Source organism: Pseudophryne corroboree, chromosome 1, assembly GCF_028390025.1.
Source record: "Pseudophryne corroboree isolate aPseCor3 chromosome 1, aPseCor3.hap2, whole genome shotgun sequence".
NCBI lineage: Eukaryota > Metazoa > Chordata > Amphibia > Anura > Myobatrachidae > Pseudophryne > Pseudophryne corroboree.
The window spans coordinates 700582820-700588942 of NC_086444.1; positions in this window are offsets into that span (position 1 = coordinate 700582820).

Sequence of the window (6123 nt, forward strand, 5' to 3'; positions counted from 1 at the left end):
GCCACTGGAGGCACAAAAGGGGTTGTATATGCAATACTCCCTTGATAAACTTCTGGACTTCAGGAACTGAAGCCACTTCTTTCTGGAAGAAAATAGACAGGGCCGAAATTTGAACCTTAATGGACCCCAATTTGAGGCCCATAGACACTCCTGTTTGCAGGAAATGCAGGAATCGACCGAGTTGAAATTTCTTCGTGGGGCCTTTCTGGCCTCACACCACGCAACATATTTTTGCCACATGTGGTGATAATGTTGTGCGGTCACCTCCTTTCTGGCTTTGACCAGGGTAGGAATGACCTCTTCCGGAATGCCTTTTTCCCTTAGGATCCGGCGTTCCACCGCCATGCCGTCAAACGCAGCTGCGGTAAGTCTTGGAACAGACATGGTACTTGCTGAAACAAGTCCCTTCTTAGCGGCAGAGGCCATAAGTCCTCTGTGAGCATCTCTTGAAGTTCCGGGTACCAAGTCCTTCTTGGCCAATCCGGAACCATGAGTATAGTTCTTACTCCTCTACGTCTTATAAGTCTCAGTACCTTAGGTATGAGAAGCAGAGGATGGAACACATACACCGACTGGTACATCCATGGTGTTACCAGAACGTCCACAGCTATTGCCTGAGGGTCTCTTAACCTGGCGCAATACCTGTCCCATTTTTTGTTCAGACGGGACGCCATCATGTCCACCTTTGGTATTTCCCAACGGTTTACAATCATGTGGAAAACTTCCCGATGAAGTTTCCACGCTGCCGGGTGGAGGTCGTGCCTGCTGAGGAAGTCTGCTTCCCAGTTTCCATACCCGGAATGAAACACTGCTGACAGTGCTATCACATGATTTTCCGCCCAGCGAAAAGTCCTTGCAGTTTTTGCCATTGCCCTCCTGCTTCTTGTGCCGCCCTGTCTATTTACGTGGGCGACTGCCGTGATGTTTTTCCCACTGGATCAATACCGGCTGACCTTGAAGCAGAGGTCTTGCTAAGCTTAGAGTATTATAAATTTACCCTTAGCTCCAGTATATTTATGTGGAGAAAAGTCTCCAGACTTGATCACACTCCCTGGAAATTTTTTCCTTGTGTGACTGCTCCCCAGCCTCTCGGGCTGGCCTCCGTGGTCACCAGCATCCAATCCTGAATGCCGAATCTGCGGCCCTCTAGAAGATGAGCACTCTGTAACCAAAACAGGAGAGACACCCTTGTCCTTGGATATAGGGTTATCCGCTGATGCATCTGAAGATGCGATCCGGACCATTTGTCCAGCAGATCCCACTGAAAAATTCTTGCGTGAAATCTGCCGAATGGAATTGCTTCGTAGGAAGTCACCATCTTTACCAGGACCCTTGTGCAATGATGCACTGATTTTAGGAGGTTCCTGACTAGCTCGGATAACTCCCTGGCTTTCTCTTCCGGGAGAAACACCTTTTTCTGGACTGTGTCCAGAATCATCCCTAGGCACAGCAGACTTGTCGTCGGGATCAGCTGCGATTTTGGAATATTTAGAATCCACCCGTGCTGTTGTAGCAGTATCCGAGATAGTGCTACTCCGACCTCCAACTGTTCCCTGGACTTTGCCCTTATCAGGAGATCGTCCAAGTAAGGGATAATTAAGACGCCTTTTCTTCGAAGAAGAATCATCATTTCGGCCATTACCTTGGTAAAGACCCGGGGTGCCGTGGACAATCCAAACGGCAGCGTCTGAAACTGATAGTGACAGTTCTGTACCACGAACCTGAGGTACCCTTAGTGAGAAGGGCAAATTTTGGACATGGAGGTAAGCATCCCTGATGTCTCGGGACACTATATAGTCCCCTTCTTCCTGGTTCGTTATCACTGCTCTGAGTGACTCCATCTTGATTTGAACCTTTGTAAGTGTTCAAATTTTTTTAGATTTAGAATAGGTCTCACCTAGCCTTCTGGCTTCAGTACCACAATATAATGTGGAATAATACCCCTTTTCTTGTTGTAGGAGGGGTAATTTGATTATCACCTGCTGGGAATACAGCTTGTGAATTGTTTCCCATACTGCCTCCTTGTCGGAGGGAGACCTTGGTAAACCAGACTTCAGGAGCCTGCGAAGGGGAAACGTCTCGACATTCCAATCTGTACCCCTGGGATACTACATGTAGGATCCAGGGGTCCTGTACGGTCCCAGCGTCATGCTGAGAGCTTGGCAGAAGCGGTGGAACGCTTCTGTTCCTGGGAATGGGCTGCCTGCTGCAGTCTTCTTCCCTTTCCTCTATCCCTGGGCAGATATGACTCTTATAGGGACGAAAGGACTGAGGCTGAAAAGACGGTGTCTTTTTCTGCAGAGATGTGACTTAGGGTAAAAACGGTGGATTTTCCAGCAGTTGCCGTGGCCACCAGGTCCGATGGACCGACCCCAAATAACTCCTCTTCCTTTATACGCCAATACACCTTTGTGCCGTTTGGAATCTGCATCACCTGACCACTGTCGTGTCCATAAACATCTTCTGGCAGATATGGACATCGCACTTACTCTTGATGCCAGAGTGCAAATATCCCTCTGTGCATCTCGCATATATAGAAAATGCATCCTTTAAATGCTCTATAGTCAATAAAATACTGTCCCTGTCAAGGGTATCAATATTTTTAGTCAGGGAATCCGACCAAGCCACCCCAGCTCTGCACATCCAGGTTGAGGCGATCGCTGGTCGCAGTATAACACCAGTATGTGTGTATATACTTTTTATGATATTTTCCAGCCTCCTGTCAGCTGGCTCCTTGAGGACGGCCCTATCTATAGACGGTACCGCCACTTGTTTTGATAAGCGTGTGAGCGCCTTATCCACCCTAAGGGGTGTTTCCCAACGCGCCCTAACTTCTGGCGGGAAAGGGTATACCGCCCATAATTTTCTATCGGGGGGAACCCACGCATCATCACACACTTCATTTAATTTATCTGATTCAGGAAAAACTACGGTAGTTTTTTCACATGCCACATAATACCCTCTTTTGTGGTACTTGTAGTATCAGAAATATGTAACACCTCCTTCATTGCCCTTAACGTGTGGCCCTAATAAGGAATACGTTTGTTTATTCACCGTCGACACTGGATTCAGTGTCCGTGTCTGTGTCGACCGACTAAAGTAAACAGGCGTTTTAAAACCCCTGACGGTGTTTCTGAGACGTCTGGACCGGTACTAATTGTTTGTCGGCCGTCTCATGTCGTCAACCGACCTTGCAGCGTGTTGACATTATCACGTAATTCCCTAAATAAGCCATCCATTCCGGTGTCGACTCCCTAGAGAGTGACATCACCATTACAGGCAATTGCTCTGCCTCCTCACCAACATCGTCCTCATACATGTCGACACACACGTACCGACACACAGCACACACACAGGGAATGCTCTGATAGAGGACAGGACCCACTAGCCCTTTGGAGAGACAGAGGGAGAGTTTGCCAGCACACACCAAAAACGCTATAATTATATAGGGACAACCTTATATAAGTGTTTTCCCTTATAGCATCTTTTATATATTTCTAACGCCAAATTAGTGCCCCCCCTCTCTGTTTTAACCCTGTTTCTGTAGTGCAGTGCAGGGGAGAGCCTGGGAGCCTTCCCTCCAGCCTTTCTGTGAGGGAAAATGGCGCTGTGTGCTGAGGAGATAGGCCCCGCCCCTTTTTCGGCGGGCTCGTCTCCCGCTCTTTAATGGATTCTGGCAGGGGTTAAATATCTCCATATAGCCCCCGGAGGCTATATGTGAGGTATTTTTAGCCAAAAAAGGTTTTCATTTGCCTCCCAGGGTGCCCCCCTCCCAGCGCCCTGCACCCTCAGTGACTGCCGTGTGAAGTGTGCTGAGAGGAAATGGCGCACAGCTGCAGTGCTGTGCGCTACCTTAAGAAGACTGAGGAGTCTTCTGCCGCCGATTCTGGACCTCTTCTCGTTTCAGCATCTGCAAGGGGGCCGGCGGCGAGGCTCCGGTGACCATCCAGGCTGTACCTGTGATCGTCCCTCTGGAGCTAATGTCCAGTAGCCAAAGAAGCCAATCCATCCTGCACGCAGGTGAGTTCACTTCTTCTCCCCTAAGTCCCTCGTTGCAGTGATCCTGTTGCCAGCAGGATTCACTGTAAAATAAAAAACCTAAGCTAAACTTTTCTAAGCAGCTCTTTAGGAGAGCCACCTAGATTGCACCCTTCTCGGCCGGGCACAAAAATCTAACTGAGGCTTGGAGGAGGGTCATAGGGGGAGGAGCCAGTGCACACCACCTGATCCTAAAGCTTTACTTTTTGTGCCCTGTCTCCTGCGGAGCCGCTATTCCCCATGGTCCTTTCAGGAACCCCAGCATCCACTAGGACGATAGAGAAATTTATATGTAGATTGCTTGAAGAGGGGTGATACATAAAGCATACAGACTTTAAACATGGGAAGATAGGGGGGGGCGCAAAGGAAATAAGGCACGAAAAGGGGTTGCAGATCACCTGGTACAGTAGATAGGGGCACATGGGGAGTGTGGTAGACTAGGTGAGGGAACATGTTAGACATAACTAAAAGGGATGAATTAATACAGGTACTGAATATACATGTTTCTAAGGACAAACCTTGTATTGCTTCTTAGTGACTGTTGTAAAGCTTTTTTTTATTATTGCATGAATTGTTGCTGTTTGATAAAAGCATAATGTGAAATCTCCTGCAAAAAGCCTATTACCTCTGTTAACTGCAATCCCCATTTCAATGACTACAGTCCCCATTATCAATAGAGACTGCGGGTCTAACCCCTGGGTAATAAAAAAGTGTTTTATTGCAACAATTGTTTAAATTAATGTAATTGAATAGTTTAATTGCTTTTACGTCAATTATTTCATTGTTGAAGCACCCCCAATAATAGGATTTTAATACCTACCGGTAAATCCTTTTCTCCTAGTCCGTAGAGGATGCTGGGGACTCCAAAAGGACCATGGGGTATAGACGGGATCCGCCGGAGCTTGGGCACACTAAAAACTTTGACTGGGTGTGCACTGGCTCCTCCCTCTATGCCCCTCCCCCAGACCTCAGTTATAGGAACTGTGCCCAGGAGAGACGGACATTTCGAGGAAAGGATTTTTGTTAAACTAAGGGTGTGTACACACGGCAAGATAAATCTGTGAGATTTTGACTATATAGTCCAAATCTTATGAAAAGTTAGTGCATATCTCATGGTGCTAGGCAGCTTGCGATACAGATTCGATCCCAATGCGCGCTCCCGTGGGGTCGGTATCGTAAGGCTTGATAGACTGTGCAGGCAAGTCAATCTTGACTATCTAGTGTACAATCTAGTACAAAGTATAGTCAAAATTGGCACTTAGTCAAAATCGTACATAGACAAAATCTCAAGCACAGATAGCCAAAATCTGTACAATCTGTGCTATCTGGGCTCTGGGGGAGTTCAAGGGAAATTGCATAGTCAAAATCGAACATAGCAGGGATCTCACAGTGTGTACACACCCTAGGGCGAGAAACATACCAGCCCACACCACAAACATACCGTACAACTGGAGTAGCCTGAAACCAGATAACAGTATGAACGAAAGGGCCCTACACACATGCCGATTTGTGTGAAAGATATGAACAATCTCGTTCATAAATGAACGAGATCTCGTTCATATCTTTCAGTGTGGAGGCTCCAGCGATGAACGATGCGCGGCCCCACACTCGTTCATCGCTGGTCCCCCGTCGGCTGTGCATGCAGGCCAATATGGACGATCTCGTCCATATTTGCCTGCACTTCAATGGAGCCGGGTGACGGGGGGAGTGAAGAAACTTCACTCCCCCCGTTACTGCCCCCGGGTCGCCCGTATCCGCCGGCGGGCAGCTCGGCCAATGTGTAGGGCCTATAAGAACAGCAACAAGCTGAACATAACTGATACACAAACCACGTGTAATCAAAATTAACCAGTATCAATACAACTGCACGGAACAGTCCGCACTGGGATGGGCGCCCAGCATCCTCTACGGACTAGGAGAAAAGGATTTACCGGTAGGTATTAAAATCCTATTTTCTCTTACGTCCTGCTGGGGACTCCAAAAGGACCATGGGGTCTATACCAAAGCTCCAGAGCGGGCGGGAGAGTGCGGACGACTCTGCAGCACCGATTGAGCAAACATGAGGTCCTCATCAGCCAGGGTATC